The sequence below is a fragment of the Erithacus rubecula genome (assembly GCF_903797595.1).
Source record: "Erithacus rubecula genome assembly, chromosome: 10".
Lineage (NCBI taxonomy): Eukaryota > Metazoa > Chordata > Aves > Passeriformes > Muscicapidae > Erithacus > Erithacus rubecula.
This window is the reverse complement of record NC_136662.1, coordinates 3,275,696-3,295,197: the sequence shown is the minus strand read 5'-3', so window position 1 is coordinate 3,295,197 and position 19,502 is coordinate 3,275,696. Positions and strand designations below refer to the sequence as shown.

General features: G+C 43.0%; 1 long non-coding RNA gene across 1 annotated transcript in view; it reads left to right on the top strand.

Moving 5' to 3' along the window:
• Positions 1-18,485, top strand: part of LOC306806047 — a 103,920-nt gene extending 85,435 nt beyond the window's left edge. Inside the window, exon 3 of the long non-coding RNA XR_013775372.1 lies at positions 17,255-18,485. This is a non-coding gene — a long non-coding RNA (uncharacterized lncRNA). The remainder of the gene's footprint in view (positions 1-17,254) is intronic.
• Positions 18,486-19,502: the final 1,017 nt, after the last annotated feature.

The following is a 19,502-nucleotide window of genomic DNA, read 5'->3' as shown; positions in this document are numbered from 1 at the left end:
TAAGATGCCTGCCTGTCACATTAATGTTTATTTAATGACCAGTGCTGGGTAGCAAATGAGCAACATGCAGATTGTGTGATGTAATCTGTGTAAGGAGCAGTGTGTGTTAGCTGAGTGTGCAGGTCACCCCTGACTGCAGATACCACACAAAGGTTGCCCAGAGAAGCTGTGGATACCCCTGGATCCCTGCAAGTGTTCAAGGAGAGGTTGGACAAGGCTTGGAGCAACCTGGGATAGTGGAAGCAGCCCCTGCCCATGGAATGTGATAAGCTTTGAGGTCCCTTCCCACCCAAAGCAGTCTGGGATTCTGTGAATGATTATCTATATCCATTGATTAGCACTCAGAATAGTTATTTATTTTTTTGCACCTTTCAGGGAGTACAAATTCAACCCTAGTGTAACAGGGTTGTGTAACACTTAGACACATTCAGAATATCTCCTGTGAGTCTTGGGTTAGAAATATTGACTCATGAGAGATGTTAAGGGTTGAGTGGTTTGAAAGTCAAGAAATCTAAGACAAGAAAATTAAATATACTGAAATCTCTTCATTCCAAAACCCACTAATCCAAATGACTTGCCTGAATGGTGATGTGTTATCACTTCTACCACTCCTGCTGCCATGGCTGTATTTTGCCTTAAATCAAAACTTTGACTTTAGGAAAAATAGAAACACAAAAATAAAAGCAGCACTCTGGTATGTCTGACTACCTACTAATATTAGCAAACATAAACTTGAAATAGCATCACTGTTCCTAAATCTGAACACTGCTTGAGTCCAAAAATGCTCAGATTACTGACGTCCACTGCAATTTTCTTCCCCCCAGCACTGTAAATAAGTCTTAAACCAACTTTTGAATGTACTATTTGCCTCAAACTGCTGTTAGGCAAATAAATAATTCTGTGATGCAGGTGAGGGAAAGGAGCTGGGTTTCTGAGCACATTTCCTTGGACATTTTCCAGGCAGCAGATGTGTATAGGCCCTCATTTAGCTGTTTACAGATTTTCTGCTACAGGACTTTGGTAATGCATTTTATACCTATAGGTAGAAATGTAAGGAAAATTTGGGCACCCTGGACTGTTCTTCAGCTCATGAAGTCATCACAGACCTCAGAGCTCAGCTCCATCTCTAAAGTGGGGTTTATGTTTTCTTAGAGATGTTGGAAGTACAAGGAAATTGTACCTTGGGAAATGAAACATTTCAAAGAGGCACCTTTTCAGCCTCTGAAAAGGAGATTGCATCCTTTTAAGATTTGTTTGTACAGATTTTAAGGAAATGCTGAATTGTGTTACTTTATCTCCAGAATGTCTTCACTTAGCCTAAGAAAACAATCTCTAGCTGTTAACTTACATACAACTGTGTTTTTCCTAATTAGTATTTGTGAAGTAATTCTAGACACCCTTATATAGAAAGTTATTTAAGATTTCAAAATTACTGTTTTTCCTAGTACTCTCTCTGCATCAGCTGCATAAATAGCTCCAGAACATTACTAGTAAAATTAGAAAGCACAGGCAGAGGAGACTTGGTTGTGCCTGGCTCAGCTGTGAGGGATGTCCATGGTGGGTCCTTCTCCCACATTCTTCAGTATTCCTTCAGGAACAGAATGTGCTCCTTGCTGTCACCTTCCACCTGCCCTGGAGACCTCAGACCTGGCCAGAAGGGACACAAATGTTCTCTTAGTGACTCTCAGGTGCTCTAAGTTAGTCAAGGATTATAAACAGGATGAATATGATATGCAATGCATGAGGTGTTCTTTACAGTTTTATGGAATACACTCCAGACTTTGTGGTCCCATTTTCTTCTAAAACTCTGGAAACTGGAAGAGCTGATGGTTTCATTAAACTGAACAGTTTTGGTGACACCCATTGACTGGTAGACTGTTTAGAGAAAGAACACCAGGTAATAGTACACTTAGTGAAAAGCACTTTAAATATAAACTTCCAGTTCTCACTGCAAAAAGGCACAGCAACTGGGCACTTGTGCTTATCTCTTGTTTTTCCCAGCAATATGTAAAAATTCTGAGGTCCCTCTTTTCAGCAAATGCCTCTTTCTGATTCCTGTAGCTTGCTGATTTTTTTTCCTGCATTGACTTTGGAGTCTTGGATCCCTAAATGGGAGCACCATGGGCAGCCATGAGTCACTGTGCAGGAACTAAATGTCAAAGTTGAAGTGGAGTTTACTGCCACAGTTGGTGTGAGCAGTGTGACTGGTGTGTCATTCCCATAGCACGGATGTCTGGGAGAGCTGGGTGCCCCTCTCGAAGGAGACTGTGATTTGACAGAGATGCCACCAAAAGCACGCCTCAGTGATCTTTCAAATGTACATTTGAGGGGTTCAGCAGACCTTGAAAACAAATGGGGTGACCCCAAATGATCTGTGGGGCAAAGTGTCCCCAAGGCAGGAGAGAGGCCGTGTCTCCCCCGTGACTGCAGCCCAGCAGGACCCCGTGCCCTCAACAGCTGAGTATGGAGAGCTGAGCTCAGACAGGAGCTGCCATGCAGGGGGCTCTGTGGGCTCCCTCCTGCAGCCTTGCACTGGAACAGAATGTGAAAATTGTCTCTCAGGTCCTGGTCCAGCCTCTTCTTAATAGAACCTCTGTAGCCTCAATGGGAGAGCCAAAGGATTCTGACAGGAAACCCTCTCTGGGTGCTGTGTTAGGAAGTAACTTCAGGACACTTGTTTTGGCTCATTCCCTGCCCTAATGTCACCCCTGCCATCGTGGGCTTTCCTTCTTGCCATTCACAGCATTGAAAATAGGGGAAGATGGAGGAGTCACTGTGACTTTGCAGAGACTGGGCTCTTTCTGCTCCTGACCTGCCCAGGAGCTCCAATAAATTCCTTCAGTGTGCTACCACTCTGCTTTGTCTTCTGAAATCAGGGAGAATGTTTTTGAACCATTTTGAGATCAATGGCTGAAGCCTGTTGCTCCCAATGAAGTGCAGAGGAAGTTAAAGAGGATATGTTGAGCAGAGGAAGTTAAAACACAAAAATGAAAAACAAAACTCAGAAACCAAAGTTGCAAGTATGCATTGCTACTTAAATTCTTGGAAATCAAAGATCATCCTTTCTGAACACTAAGAAAGTATCTAATGATGACTGTAAGGAGTTAATAATGGGTTAGACCATGGATTTGTGCCACTGTGATAGGAATTCATCAACAGTTTGATTTCTTGGGGCATTAAAGGCACACAGCATCTTTCAGTTTGACTGTTAGGTTTTTCTTTTTCTTATCTTGGCTCTAAAACTTCATTTCCATTCAGTAGAAACAAAAATAAACAAAATCACTTTACAAACCTCAACAACTGAAAAAATGCCCTTTTGGTATTTTTAGGTCTTTTTATGGAACCTTGTTTATAGAATGTTATTTATAGATTTTTTTTTATATGCTTCCAGCTAACCTGCCCTGCTGGGTCTTTGCAGGAGCCTCTGCACTACCACAACACATCCCTGGGAATATCAGCATTCCTCTGCAGAGGTGTCACTTCAGCAAGGACACCCAGCTCAGGAGGTACACATTGTCCTACATAAAGAGCATGTTCCAGTTTTAGTAATTCCCCTTGTCTACATACAACTTGAACATTACAGACAAGGATTCATTCTCCTGCTCACAGTCTGTAATACTTCCTAAGGAAAGGAGTGAAAAATTTGGAGCAGGGCATCATAGAAGTCTCAGTTTGTGGAATGAAATTCGGAGCAAGAAGGAGACTTGTCTGCTAGAATTCCCCAAATCAAAATGAATTAACCAAAACTTTTTAAATAGGAATGAGACAAGGTAGGACTCATGGTGGAGAAGCATCTTGGTAGCAAAGACTTGGAGGATGCAAACAGCAGAGATCTGGAATTCTGAAGCATGTCCCAAATCCAGCCTGTCCAAGCACCAGTGGTGGTAGTGGTGCTTTGTGGTGTCCCTGGTCACTGAGAGAGGCAGCTCCCAGCCCCAGCCTTGCTCAGCTGCAGCAGCTGCTCTGTGGCTTCAGAGGCTGTTGGGATATTCCACTTGGCCACCAGGCTCGGAATGTCACATTGGATCTCTGGGCACTCCTGGCCTAAAAGAGCCAGGCAGCTCCTCTGGGCCAGAGTCCTTTCCACAGACTCAGCAGGAACCAGCTGTCAGGACACTGAGCAGGCTGGGAAAGCCATGGCTCATGGAAACAGGGCTTAGGTTCAGCTGAAGGAGGCATGTTTGAGAAGCAGCTTTTCCCAAAACTTGAGGAAAGGTCAGAGCACGTGGAGCTGGCACTCTGGGACAGTCCTGCTGCTCGTAACTCATGTAACCCTATCTGTACAAAGTCATTCCCAGCTTTCACCTCCTTCCCAGGAGAAACTGAAACTAGTTCAGCTTTGTGAAAGAGCCTGAACATCACACTTACCTTATTGTACCCCACTGACACTTTCACCTCTTCTCATCAGACCCTAAAAATAACTAATTTTTGTCTCCAAAGTCTTGATATCTCTCCAATCTTTGCTCTTATTGCTTTTGGACCTTCAGCTCTTGTGAGTCATATCTGCAAATTACATGGCTCGAGTTTCAGTGGTGACCATCTCAAAGTGGCTGGTGGAAAAATTCACCATTAGTTCATGGAGTTTTATTTGGTCCAGGGCATTGCTGTGGTGAGCCTTTGCCAGTCTCTTTTAGTTTTTAAAGACATTTAATTGTATATTGGCATTCAGGTCCGTTGTAAGGAAAACTTTTCTCTGCCGGCCTTGGAGGCTTTATTAACTTTAGTTGTCCTTGGAGCAGAAAGAGGAGTTTGAAGTTCAGTGTGGGGTGTGCAGGTAACAAATAACTTGAGGAGTGTGGCAGGCATTGCAGGGGTGACAGGGACAAGCTGTGGGAAGCACGGAGGTGGCTGCAGCTCTGCCAGGAGCTCGCAGGGACACCCAGACAAGATGCACTTGCCATGCGGAAGGTGACACAGGAAACATTACGTTTCCCGGAGCGGTGGCAGGGAATGACAAAGAGTGTCCCCTATGAGCTCAGATGTACAAAAAGGAAAGCATTTTGTCAGCTGCAGCTCCCGACAGAACGAGGATTGTGGGCTTCTGCATTCAAAACCAAATTTCCTTAAATTGGCAAGCGGCTCTTAGGCGCTGCTGTGGAGAGTCCTTGCAAAGGCGGAGCGAGGGAATTGACACCGTGCTGCAAACAGCAATGAAATCAGCCGGCTTCCTTCCCCCGAGCCAGGCTTTGTGCCGGCCCAGCAGCCCGGTACCGGCACCGGTACCGGCCCCGCCAGCGGTTCCTTCACGGCCGCGCTGCCCCAGCGCTGATTTATGGCTCGCAGGACAGATCCTGATGTGTCATGCTGCAGGGGGAAAGGAAAGCGGGAGCGGGGTCATGAACAAAAAGGAATTCGCTTATCCAATTTCCGTCTCTTTCTGAGCTTGATTGGAACTCGCAGTTGTCAGGCCGTGTTTAAGTCTCGTCTTTACCGACGCCTCCTAAACTGCGGAAGGTCAAAACCAATTATTGTTTTGCCTCCGGGGACTTTCCTTCTTCAGAGGGACCTTACAGTGGATATTCTCTGAACCCTTTTCCTTCCAATTAAGGCAGCAAATTCCTCTTTTTCAGGGTTTTTCAAGAGGCGAGTGGGACAGTAACCGGGAGACTGATAGATTTATCAATAGCCTTGAAAAACAAAGCCTGTATGTCTCAGGAAGCTTGAAGCCTAATTCCTTTCACTGACTTTTCTCACTCTGCACTTTAAATCTGTCGTTTCATTACACCGGGAATGGAAAGTCCCTAATTTTCCCAGGCTACACATTTCCTCTGTTTTTTAACCTTCAAATACCACATGGATTTATGCCTCTGAGTACCTGCTGGTTAAGTTTCTCGTGTAGATAAAAATGCTGAAATTCTGTTTTTGGAAAGAATTTACAGCTTTATGGACTGGGGGCAATTAAAAGAGGCTGTACCTACATTAGCAGCTATAGTCTGACTGGTTCTGAAGAAACCTTCCAGATCTTCAGTGTGAAAAAGAAAAACATCCTCTGAGATAGTTTTAGAACTTTTTTTTTTTTTTTTTGACAGCACTATTTTCACTTTTATTGACAGTATCTCTTTTGCTCCAATCCATTGATACATCTAGACCCTGTGTCAGCAGATGGATTTTTAAAACTTCATTTATGTATCAGATGCTGCTGTACTTAGTCCTTTATCCATTGGAGGGGTTAAATCTACTGCTTCCCCTATATTTTTCATGTACCATTTATTGTGGGAGAGGTGAGCTGCAAAGCAGACAGAAAATAATGTCTGCTGCAAGAGAAAATCCAATGTAAGGTCAGGGGAGGGAGGCTGTGGAGGAACAGTAAGTACAGGAAGCAATACTTTGGTATTGCAATTGGTACAACACGTTTCAAAAACACTTTGTAATTGTTATTTGTATCAGGATGAACTGTGAAAACACAGTACAGGTGTGGGATGTAACCCCTGCTCCTCACCAGGTACTTCTGGGTACTGTAATGTTTGGGTGGTTCCTGGCTTGGCTACACTGGCTGCTCCTACAAAAACACCCGATTGTGGACAATATTGAAGGAAGTCTGTTTTTCTGGAGTGGGCAGATTTAAGACCCTTGATTAAATGCATTCACAGCTTTTTTGCAGAACTGCAGAGCAATCATGATGTGATTATAGGGCAGCTGTGGTCTGGGAGACTCAGAAATCAGAAATTCAGAAATATGAATTGTCTTGATCTGCCCAGGTCTGTTTTGTGAGATCCTGGGCTGGTCACTTTAAATATTTTGACTACCTCTTGACAGACCTACTTTGGATATTTACTGGTTTTGGAGGACTCAGCTCACTCCCTTGACTGTATTGCCCACAGAGAGTGTGAATTGATTGGCTGAGATGCTCAGGCTTCCACCCCAGATGCCAGCATTCAATCACATAAAGGGGCTGATGAGTGCCAGAGACTATTTGCAATTGGTTTATAAAGGGTTAATCTATTCAGAATGTCTTGATCAGTCATTCCATACCAAGTTGAATAAGTTTAGGGGGTAAATGATAAATGACTTGCCATTTACTGTTCACTCTGCAACGTGTGTGTAACAAGAGTCAGCCAGGTATTAATCCTTTCTAAAACATTTGTAAATAAAACTTGAATACCGAGTGTGGCTGAAATCCCCTCAGGTATGACTGAAAGCAGAGGTGCAGAGTGCTGCTCTCCTATGACACTGCCCCCAGCCCTGACATCACATCTGGACACACCTCACAGCAGTGATACCCACAAATAATTTATTGGTTGAAAAGAACGATTCCCTTTTTACCCAGAGTGAAGAAAATCATCCAGCTCTAATAATAACTCACTAATCTCACCCCACCGGAGCAGCAGAAGGAGAGCATCGGAAATTTCCTTCCCAGCTGCTGGGAGAGCCTGTCCCCACAGAGGGCTTTTCTTTTGATAAGGTGCCTCCTCTGCCGGGCTGCTGAACCAGCCTGAATCAGCACGTCACCCTGGAGTGCAGGAAGATCCCGGGCTCCGCCGCTGAGTCACATGAATAACTGGAATAGTTCTGCTTTGCAGAATTAATTCCCAGAACCTCTTCAGGCATATACCAGCAGGCACATGCTTTTGCTCCAGTGTTACTTTACAGCTCTGTGGTGTAGTGGAAAGGACACTACTGATATTTTCAATTGAGATAAAGCAGTTTACCTGGTGTTAAGAGTGTTAAACCTTACTAAAGTTTATTGTTGACATTCTCCTGCTTCCAAGAAGATTTAGGAATAAGCCAGGACATAACAGAGCTATTAGGGTTAAGCTCAAATCAACTGTGCAATGACTCAGAGCTTGTAGTCCTTTCAAACCAAGTGCTGGGGGGAGAAGCTGCTTATTATTAACTGTTGAGTAGCTTGTGGTTTGTGCAGCCTCTTTAGCCAGCAGAGACATCTATGGAAACTCTCTGGGGGTTTTGATCTATTATGCTGTGAATAAAAAGTCTGATTTACAAGAAAACCGAATCAACAGCACTGAGATTGTGATTTAGCAAAGTCCTTAGGCTGTGTGCTGGAAATTTGGGCAGAGCTATGAAATAGAACCTTTCAGTAAATGCTGCTGGTATGTTAAAGAAATGAACTCATCTGAAAAAGGGGAGTGAAGGAAAAAAGCTCTGTAGCAAAGGTGGGATCCAGGTATTGCTCCAAAAAGTAGACCAGGGTGGGGAGCTGAAATAGGGAAATAGGAAGATGGAATCATAGGAGAGCAAGGAGAAGGTTGCTTAGTGGTTAATGAAAATTGTTGAGATTTTTTCCACTTAAGCTGTGTTTTGGTATCTGAATAATAATGATAAGCTGCCCAGACACACAGAAGAAGCATTACTTGTATTTCCACCTGTTGCTCTGGAATACATCACAAATGAATACAGGATAACCTGTTCTGCACTCCACCATCAGTGATAACAGGAACTGATTACATGGCTTTGATTTCTGCTCTTTCTTCATTGTTCTAGAATATTAAAGTTTTTGCCATTTCTCCAGAAAACCTGATGAGAGGTTACTCCTGACTTTTTACTTTGAACAACCATCACAAAAAATTCATGAAATCTAGAAATTCAATGCAATTGGGAAACATTACTGAGGATCAGCTCCAAGCCCAGTCTTTAGAAGCTGGATGTTTGTACTTTATATTTTGCCCATGATGAGCTTGTGCCACTTCCTTGGGCTCCAGGTCAGTACCTTTCCTCGTGGCACGACCGAAATGAACTCTCACCAAACCCAAACGTTATTTCCCACATCTGTTGCTTGTTTGGATGGCAAAATTTGTGATAACAGTCAGAAGAAAGTAAACAGTCCAGTAGCCATAGAAACCTCATCCCGTTTTTTCCTGTTTCTTTTTCTGCTTTTTGCAGTGAATGAGTGGGTGCTGCATCCAGCTGGATTCCAGCCCAGGAGACGCCGTCCCCGGCTCAGCCACGGCAAGGGACAAACCCTCTCCAAAGCCAGCAGCTCTCTCTCTGCAAACTCTCACCAAAAGACTTCTTTCAGGGAGAAGCTTTTTCAGGAAGAGTAGTTCAGTGCCTCAGGAAGGGTGACCATTTATTCTCTGGTCTCTCTGGATATGGCCAGAAAATAAAATAACCCAAACACACAGTAGTGCCTCATGACTCACATCCACATGATTCAACTCTTACCCCCCATTCCTGCATCCCAAGCAGGTGGGCTCATCCAAACAGTCTACAGAGAACTGTCCTTGGACTTTGATGGATTCCAGGGCATTATCTGGGAGAGCTGGGACAGGCCAGTGCCATGTCAGGGAGGGTTCTAACAGTGACACAGCCTGGGAGATTGTGGATTAAACTGTGCCCTTCTCTTTCTGGATTTGAAGTATAGATACAACCTCTGTGAAGGCTGTGAACAGGGGTTTTATGCTTCAGACAACAGATCTGGCTGAGCTCAGTTTGTGTTCCAGAATGGAGGACAGATATTTATTGTAGGAAAGCCCCCAGAGTGACACAGTTAGTGGAATGCTTTTTCTATAAAATTTTACAACCAGCTTACAGAACTCCACAGAGAAGATTGTCAAGATGCAATCTTCATTATACTCCAAATCTCTGTGTGGCTTCTAAATGTGTGCAGTAAGTGTGTCTCTAAATGGACTTGTCCCTGGTCACACAGGCACTGACTGTGTCATGCCAGCATTGATATCATCATTGGATTACCCTCATTAGCACTTTGAATCTCTGTAATGCACTTTGAAGTCTTCAGAGGAAGAGCTTCATGAGAATATTTGGAGAGCCTGATTCAGTTCTTAATTGGACTGACTCATGCTGAGTCACCAGGATATCCATTAGCTACTTCTTTAAAATCCAACATGGAGACTTCCAGTGGTCTGTGAGGGAATCAGACACCCCCAGCAGCTGCTGAGATTCCCTAGGATTGGAAAATCATTGTAGAAAGTGCTGATTCCTGGTGCAGCAACCAGCACAGCTCTGGCTGCCAAGTCATCCCATTTCTGTGCTCTCCTGATGCCTGGATGACCAAGTGCTTGCCAGGAAGCTCTTGGAAATATCTCCTCCTCCCTGGCTGCAGCATCACTGGCATCTCTTAGACACAGAGACCACCACACCCACACCTAGCACTGGGCTACCAGAAGCAAAGCTAGAAATGCAAGGAGCATTCTCCTCCTCATTTCTAGGAAAGGCTTTTTACTCCATAAATGCTCCTTGAACAAAACAGCAAAAGGCAGTGAGTAAGACACCTGATGACTAAAACAATTCAAGTTGTGGGAAGCAGCAGGAGTTGATGTTGAATACAAATCTGTGTGGTTCACTTCACCCAGCTCAGCCATCTGAAGTTAAGCATTCAGCCTAAACAAGGCACCCAAGTCCTGAGCTGCTGGCAGAGGGGACAAGCACCAAGAGCTGACTCACCCCCCCTCACTTTGCTCTGCTGGGCTGAAATGAGTTGTCCTTTGAAGTTGCTTCCTAATACCACTTCCTAATACTCAGCAAAACATGTAGAGAATCTGGAGAGGGCAGTTTATTGATGTTAGGCAGCTGAAGTTAGGTAAGATAAAGCTAACACTGATACATTGCCTTGTGCCAAGGACCACAGGTCCATGGGATCACAGATTCCCCAATTCCCTGGATGCCAGCAGTGGTTCACTTAACCTTGTTCCAGTCTGCCCATAGAATCAGAGTGTCTTAGCAACTTTTTTGTCACTTTTTAGGTGGCATTTGTAGCAGATTTTTGGCTCATTACCACTTCTTTTGGAATAGAAAAAGAAGAGACAGCTACTCTACAGACCATTTCAGGAATCTCTATTCTGTGAATCTCTTTCCTAGAAGAAAAAATACTTGCTTGTTCTGTAGTAACAACAGCACAGAATGGATGGCAGAGGAGAGAACAAGCAATTCCAACTTTTGAGATAGTGAAGGGAAAAAATTTGGGCCACTCAATCATAAAATTAAACTTTGGCAAACTTGGCTGTACCCTTATCTGTTCTAGACCTACTTTACTTTTCTTTGAGGATGCAAACCTTGGCATCATTATGGGACTCCTGAAGTTTCCATAAGGCATATTCAATATGGAACAAGACTTGCAAACGTTTGGTTGATGCAGTGAAAAAATCCCTACAGGGTGTTTGCAAAATTGGGGGTAAAGTACTAATGCCACAGTCTTACCTAGGGTGTGATTTTCTTTTTCATTTTGATAGATTAACAAGTCTAAAGCTAAGAAAATGAGCTCTTAGGCTCACTAAAAAAAAACCCCGTGAAACAATGTAAGTGATCTGTGACAACTCTTTCTGAGCAGCAGAAGACTTGACTTGAGAATAACTGTGAGCAATTAAATATTGAATGTAATGAGAAGAATATTTTCTTTGTGTTTCTTACGACATTTCTTGGTTAATTATATCATGCATCTGTTGAATATGTAAAGCTTGCTGCTAAAAATGTTCCACTTCTAAAATTAATAAAAGTATGTCAGAGAAGGAGATGTGTTGTGAATAATAGGAGAAATGTTACAAATAATGACGACTATGGAGCCAACGGGTTTACTCCCACAGGCAGAAATTATCAGGGATGAATAAGAATTGTGGGATGACAACTGTAGTACTTTCAATCTTTGAAACATTTCACATGCTTTCACCCTAGAGACACCTTGAGACAAGAGCAGAGGAGAGATGCAGGAGCTCATCCTGTGCTGGTACATCCAGCAGCCCTTTGTGATGAGTCCAGCAGGGCTGGGATCAGTGGAATAGCTGAGCTGGGTGTCAGGGGCAGGATGAGCTCAGGTTTGTGCTCTCCTGCTCTGTGCACTGTCCATGAGAGCTCTTACATGGTGCTGTCTCTTAGCACAGAGGTGATTGTATAAATTACTCCTGCTTATTATAACACTGCCACCATGCTGGTAAAGACACTGCACATGGGAAGAGGTAAGAAGTTTAAAAATGAAAGATCCAAATGAAAAGGCACAAAGATGCAGAGGTGGCAGGAGAGGGGATGAGTGAGGGATGCTGAGAAATGATGCCTGGACCAGCTGGGTGAGCAGTAACTCCTGGGCCTGGCTGAGCTTTGGGATCCAGAGCTTTATGGTAGTGTCAGAGCAGACAAACAGGCAAAGGGACCAAGTAAGAGGGGTCTCATGTGCAGGAAATGCAGTGAGGAGTTCATCTTCACAGCTGCATTTCCCTACATGTGCTGTGTCCTGTTACAACCACTGCACAACAGAGCTGTGGTGGAACTACTCTGAGTTTGTTGGAGGAACTGTACAGGGTGGGATTGGGGCAATTCCAACTAAGAGTGGCTGGGTCTGCCCTTCTGGGCAAGAACCATGGGTATGTGTTCCCTGAAATAACTCCTTTCCCTTCTTGTGCTTATCTAGACCTTGTTCTTACTGACAGCAAAGGGAGTTTCCATTATATTTCTTCAGTTTTTGCTGGGTTTTCACATCTTACTCTGTTCAGATATCAGAGGAGTTCTTTTTAGAGCTTACTTCTTAACAAATATTTATCAGAACTGACTTTTAGTGCCAAGGTAATGTGCTTGCTCTGTGCCTCTCTGTGAGAAGGGGAAGGTGGGCTGTGAACTCCCAACATTTCAGCAGGTTCTTGGTGACTGCCTGGATGTTCATTTTCCCTTAGAAAATGGAAGTTATTTCACTTCTCTTTTCCTGAATGCAGATTATTGTATGTCTACTGAAAACAAAAGCAAAGCACTGAAACCATTATAACAAAATTCTTCTACTCTTGGAAATTCATTTCTGCCCTCGTGCTGCAGGTTCCTGGCTCCTCTTGGTGCCAGTCCAGCTGTGTGTGGAGCTGTGCTTTCAATTAGATCATGGAATAATCTGGGCTAAGGAAAATGGTTTTGTTTTTTGTTTTTTGCTTTTTCTTTTTACTTGGGTTATTTCAACCATCCAGTTCTAAGTGCAATTATAAATTTTGGCAAAAGTAGTTCAGATGCAGAAGCAAAGGTTGGGGAAAACCTTGCTGTTGTGATAAGGTATCACTGAACTCTGACAGTGTGTGCTCCCTACCCAGCAGCTGAAATGCTTCAGCTTCATCCTCTGTTTTACCTTTTTAAAACTTCTGTATTCCCAGCTAAGACTCACTGGTAGCTATTGGCTGTATCTTGGGAAATCATCTGAAATTGTTTCATGGGATAACTTCAAACCTCACTAAAGCTTTTTTGACTTGAAGACCTGAGCCTGCTTCCACTGTCAGAAATGACAGAACTCTCTGATAGTGAGGCTGCCATGAAATTGAAAAGTCACTGTAAATGCTTTAATACCAGTGGATTTAGGGATTTCCTCAAGCACTTTATAGTTATGTTCCCAGCTTTGTCTGTATTTCTCTGTCAATTGTCTACTGTTCTCCTTAATCCTCCCTGGGCTTTCTGGAGCTCTATCTTCCCTTCCCACTGACAGATAAGAATTTATTGTTGCTACCTGCAATGTTCTTGACATGCTGAGAGACATTCCTTTCATGTAAACACAGGAATGTTTTGGTGTTTTAGTCTTGAATTCTTTAAGATAATTAATTCAGTCTATTATTCTGTTCCCCTTAGCAACCTAACATCTGAGTTTTAATTACTCTAACCTTACTATTTAATTAGTTAAAGCTTCCTCAGCCCTTTGAAAACTGAAAGTGTTAATTACATTTGCAGCATGATTATTTTATATTTCTGAAAGATTGGCATCTGGATGGTCTTATTTCAATTGATGGAGCAGTGTCCCTTGTCACTTCCCTCCAGAACAAAACCATCCATTGAGTAAGTTCTCTAACATCATTTGACTTCTGTCAAGGAGAGATTTAATATCTTCTTTCCCTCAGCTTTCCCCACTTTCTGCTATGGATCCTTTTCAAGTTTTGCTTAAATGGATCCCAGAAAGATTTGGGAATGGTGCTGCTGATGCATTTGCCTGTGGCAGAACCCACTGCCCGCAGCATTGGTGATGCACTGGTTTTCATTTATGCATGGAAGGACTTAAATTCCCTGCACCTTGGCTGATTCTGATTACAGAACTCTATCTCCTGTCCAGGAACAGTAAATGTGGAGAAGCCCTCCTGTGCTGGGCTTTGTCAGGGGAAGGAGAGCAGGCAGTAACACTTCCTGAAGCTCTGTCAATATTCACCCTGAAGAACTAAACCCACCTCAGCAGTCAGTTTTCGTTAGGACAACGATTTATTTATTTATTTATTTATTTATTTAAATCTTTGAAAGGGATGTAGTCCTATTATCCAACAGTAGTCATCAAGTGATTCTGATATCTGCTCCTGTGAATCACCAGTATTCTCCAGGACTATTGCTTTTAAATGTCAGCTCTTCACATCCCTGCTTCTTATCTGCCACCTCAGCCACCACGGATTGTTTCCTAATCACCATCGGTTAACTCCCAAACCCACAAACACTCACTCACCGCTTCAGGAAGGATTTTTTTTTTAATTTTTTTTTTTCCCCCCTGAGACTGATTTATGCAAAGAGAGTTGTGTGAATATTCACAGCAAAGGCCTCCTTGAAGTACTCCCTCCTTCCCTCCTATGAGTCTGTTGTGAAAATTGGGTTGAGATAAATGTACCTGTGCACGTGAACCTTTGTGTTACAGGTGACACCAGAGTTGCAAAGAGGTGTCAGTGAGAGAAATATTTGAGTTTCTACTCTACACTAACTTTGAGACATGGAGAAATTATGACAGCAATAGAAACAGGGAGTCCTTCGGATTCAATTTTCAAGAAACCATTAGAGATTTTTTTTCCTGATATAATTCCCAATCTTTTCCTACTCAGCTTTGATAATAAATATCCCTCGAGGACAGCAAACATGAATCTACTGAGAATCTTAGACAAGGGGTTTTAATGATTTCATTTAAAGTGCTGTTCATTCAGTTCTTGCAATCTGCCTGTCTCTTTCCTCAATTCCTTATGTTTTTACTCAGAGAATTCTCTCTTCCAATTAAGTGAATGAAGCTTAGAATTAAGTAAGGCTGTCATAGGAAGTAAAATGAATATGACTGATTTTTATAATATAAATTGGAAGCAATTACCAGTTTTCTATCTTCATTTTTGCTTGGAAAATTTACACTTAACCCAGCAATACACCTTAATTAAAGGCCTATCTATCTATCTATGTAACCTTCTCTTTCTAGCAAGAGTCCTTGTGTGGGCTGTATCAAATTTACTACAGTTTCATCTCTTTGTTAATAACCTTTTTGTATATTTTCAATTAAGTTTCTGGTCACATTATAGCACTGAGGTAAGAGCTCTGGCTGACCTTTAATAGGATATGGATAATAGAACATCTTTGGCTCATGTTCTCCTTTGGTAGCACAACCTTGCACTTCTACTGGAAACACCTCTGGAATTTGCAGACGGCTAAATGTGCTCCTTGCATGAAGAAATTCTATTCTAGACTGCAGTAAAACTGGAAGGACATCCATCCACATTCCCTGAGACCAGACAGTGCTGAAACAACCTCACTTTGTCCTGGTTTTATGGCAAACACCAGTGGGAGATCATGAATGGCCTTCTATGTAAGATAAAAATACTTTACTTTGACTGATATGTTCCATATGGCAACTCCTGCTTCTCCCCACATGAACCCACAGCACTGTGCAGTGGGGTAGAGGCTGATAAGGACCACTTGTATCTGCACTCACAGTTCAATGCTCTGGTAGTTGGACAGAGTAGGACTGGCAGTTAATGATGTAGAATGATAAGGGATGTTTGTGCTCCCTTGAAGCCCACAGGATTTCGGGGTGGGAAGGGATATATTTGATATCCAGCCAGAGTTTTGTCAATATGAATATCTGAACCAGCTGCTTTTCTTGCTGCTCTCCCATGGTTGGATTGCTCTGTTTTTCTTTATGTATTTGCCCTTTTTTCTTTTAATTTATAGCTTGTGATGCTCTTATGAATTCTACTCCCAGACTATCAAATATTTGTCTTTTGATAAGGGATTATAATTTTACTTCCTTGAATGTGGAACCCCCAGCTCTTCTTCAGATCCATTTTTTTGTCCTCAAATCAGCCTTTCCCCAGTTTAGTTCACCAAATCATACAACCAGCCTCAGCTGAAAGCTGGCAAAGCACCGAGGGGACATAGCAAGTTAAATGTGCCAAGGTGACATCTTTGTTAATTCCAGCTGATATTTCCATCTCCCTGGGTGAGTGTTCAGGAAACCTCATCTGGCATGTCCACACAAAGTAGTGTCTGAAAATCAAGGCAGTAAATCTGTCCTAGGTGAGGGAGAGCTTGGTATTTCAGATGGAGAAGTGAATCTGAGACAGACCTTGAATGGATGAAGAAGGAACAGCTCTGGGATGGGCTCTGCCACTCCTGCACGAGGTGACTCAGGATTATTCCCACATGGGTTTGTCCCATTGCCTTGAATGCTTTGTTCAATGAATTACTGGTTGAACCTGCTGCTAAATGTGTCATATCAAAGGCTTGTGGAGCAATATCTTCCCCAGGCAGATTCTTGGCTTCAGCAGGGCTTTGGAAGTGGCTGAGATCCCAGATAACCGAGGTTTCCAAGGCAGCCCTTGCCCTGCAGCAGCAAATCTCCCAGTCTGGGTTTCACCCTGAGTCAGTCCTGTTCCATCACTGTGCAAACTAAAAAGAGACTCTTCATCATCATCATCATCATCATCATCATCATCATCATCATCATCATCATCATCATCATCAATCATCATCATTATCCTTTGTTCACCTGTCACGATACCACCTCCAGCTCTACCAGTATTTCCAGCCTGGCCCACCATTCATCAGCTTCTTCCACAATTATTTCCATCCTTCCTCCTGTGTCACTCTGTGTGAACTCCCTGATTTTTTCCACCAGGCTGTGAATCTTTTAATATTTAGTCTCTCTTAAGTACCCATTTCAGCTTGTTTTCCTACAGAACTGAATTTAGTTCTACACACATCAGGTTTTGTTCCCACTCAGCTCCACACTTTCTACTTCCCTATCTGTCCTGAGAGTGTGGGATGAGGAACAATCCCTTGTTTAACATGCAAAGCATGCAAATACACGCTAAATAATTATGCAAATATTTTTCAATTGCTTTCATTGTGATTTTTATTACCATTGTTTTGGTCTCACCATGGAAAATGGAATCCAGTGAGCCAAAGTGTCTGAGTGGAGCTGGACTAGAGCCTGAATTCCCTGGTCCCTGTTCAGACTAGAGCACATTGCTGTCTCCTCTGTTTGCTCTCCTGTGGAAAACAGTTATTTACAGAAACATAAGATCTGGAATTTGCATAACTTTGTAGCAGCAGTTCCTGCAGTATGCTCAAAATACTGTTTTTTTTTTTTTTTAAGAAACCTGAATTCTCATGTTTTCTGATTACATGATGCTTTCAGCCTTCAATGAAATTCCACTGGTTCTTCAGGTCATTGAGAAAACCCTCACACAGAAAATCCAGTTTGGGAGGCTGAAAGCCTGGAATGAGCTTTGGGATGTTGTGTGGGTTCTCAGTGCCATTCACCATGTCCCTTCTCTGAGCAATCTGAGCTGCCACATGTATTTGGGTTTTCAGGCCATGCATTCCACCTAAAACGTGGTAGGTCTGTGGGAGGAAGATTGAACAGCCCAAAAATGGCAACATTTTGACACATGGAAGACAGTGATTCAGTTATTTCACAGGTACATGGACTTCTGCAAATATGCAGCTCATAAAAACCTTGACAGTGCTTGAAGAAGCACTTTGGTAGTCTCAGACCCTTGTCACTCTGCCAACTGGCCAGTTTTGTTTCCATATAAACCACGGGCTGGAGGAACAGGTGAGCACTTGGTTGGCCTGAGAAAATATCCTGTCTTCTAAGGCAGCTTTGTGCATGAAGCTTTAATGTGATTTCTTGATCTGGACTTGTTCTGTGAATGAGGAGAGGACCTCATTTTCTGCAGATGCTAATCCAGCACTTCTTGCTGACCTAACATTGACCCACATCATTTAAACCAAAGTGATGTGCAGGCAACACAGTTTCTGCTGAGAAAGTGCAGCACTTGCCAACACTTTAATATTACTCTTTTTTCTCAGTCCGTTTAACTCAGTGTGAATGAAGGGAAGAAATGATATGCAAAATATTCCTTGCACCAAAATCTCAGAAAATAAAAGGTAAATGTGTGAGCATGACACAAACTCCCTTTCTGTGAACACACTCACCGAGTTGTTGGAGTTGCCAAGAGCACAGCGAGCCAACCTACGGCGTGTACATCTGTAATTTACTGAAGGGAGGGGACAGGTCTAATTTATGCACTTGGCCCTCAGACCAGGGTTTACCTCAATGCTTTTCAATGCACAAATTCTGTAAATCTTTCTGGGAGAAGGAATGTCAGCTCCCGCCAGGCTCTGGACACGCCGAAAATGTCGCTCGCACAGATGATGACTTGTGTTTAATTTGCTGTTGTGGATGGGTCTGAACCAAACTCCTTTTCTTGTTCCAAACATCTCTAAATTTAGGAGGTTTTGGCAACCCAGTCCAGATATGAGTCAATAGTTCTCTGTGTTCCAAAGAATAAGTATCAGGCCGCAAAGGTGGGAGTCGTTATGTAAATGGGATAATATAAAGGAATATCAGTATTAATACCTTTTGTTATGCTCAGAGCTAGAGGTTTGCCAAGGCTTAAGTGGACTCAGGATGAGCTGGACACATCCAATTAATATAAGTAATGTGGCTTTTCTTGAACAAATGTGACTTCTCGGTGCACATTACAGCTGCTGAGTGTTCCAGCTCTGCTGCATTTGGTCCTCAGAGGGTTACAAATGTGTATTCTAGTGCTACAGCCTGCTCTTATTTCTGCATTTGTTTGGTACTAAATAAATGGGTTCTGATTTTCAGTGCTTCTGTCAGGGAAGTAAAAAATATTGGCGTGGCTTACTGATGGATATAAAAGCCCCAGGGAAAAAGACACAGAATATGAAATTAAGAATTATGTAGCCACATGTAAAGTAAGTGTGCTGGAACTTCCATCCCTTTCCCTGATGTCACTGCTGTGTTCACAAATTCTGCATCAAGTTAGTGTCTTCTAAGGTTCTTCTCAGTGAATGCTTCATCTGAATTTTTTCCACTGATGCCACAATGAACACTGGCCATGTTCTGCTGCTCCTCTCTCTTGTCCAGAGGGAAGCCATCTGTGTGCTTATGGTGGCACTGGGCTGCTGGCCCAGGCAGGGCAGGTGGAAGGTGAATTCCTTGAGTTGGTTTGTCAAGTGTGCATTTCTGATCAGTTCTGATCAGAAAACAGGATTTCCTTCCACAGTCTCCTACAGAACCCTTCATTTTCTTTAAGTGTTTTGTGATTCTCCCATCATCATGTACCAGTCTCACTCCAGGACATCTCCTGAGCCACTGGCAGATAAAAAGAAACACACTGACACAGAGGAAGATTATTCCAAACCCTTCTTGGCTTCCCAGGCTGGCAAGAGAGGCAGATCTCTCTGCTCCTCCACTGCTTTCTCCATGGCTCACCATAATCTGCACCTCCACTCCCTTACAGGCCCATGACTGGAATTGTCCTTTCCCCTCCCGTGCTCCCTTGCTGCTCTGCACCATGCTGCCTGTTCCA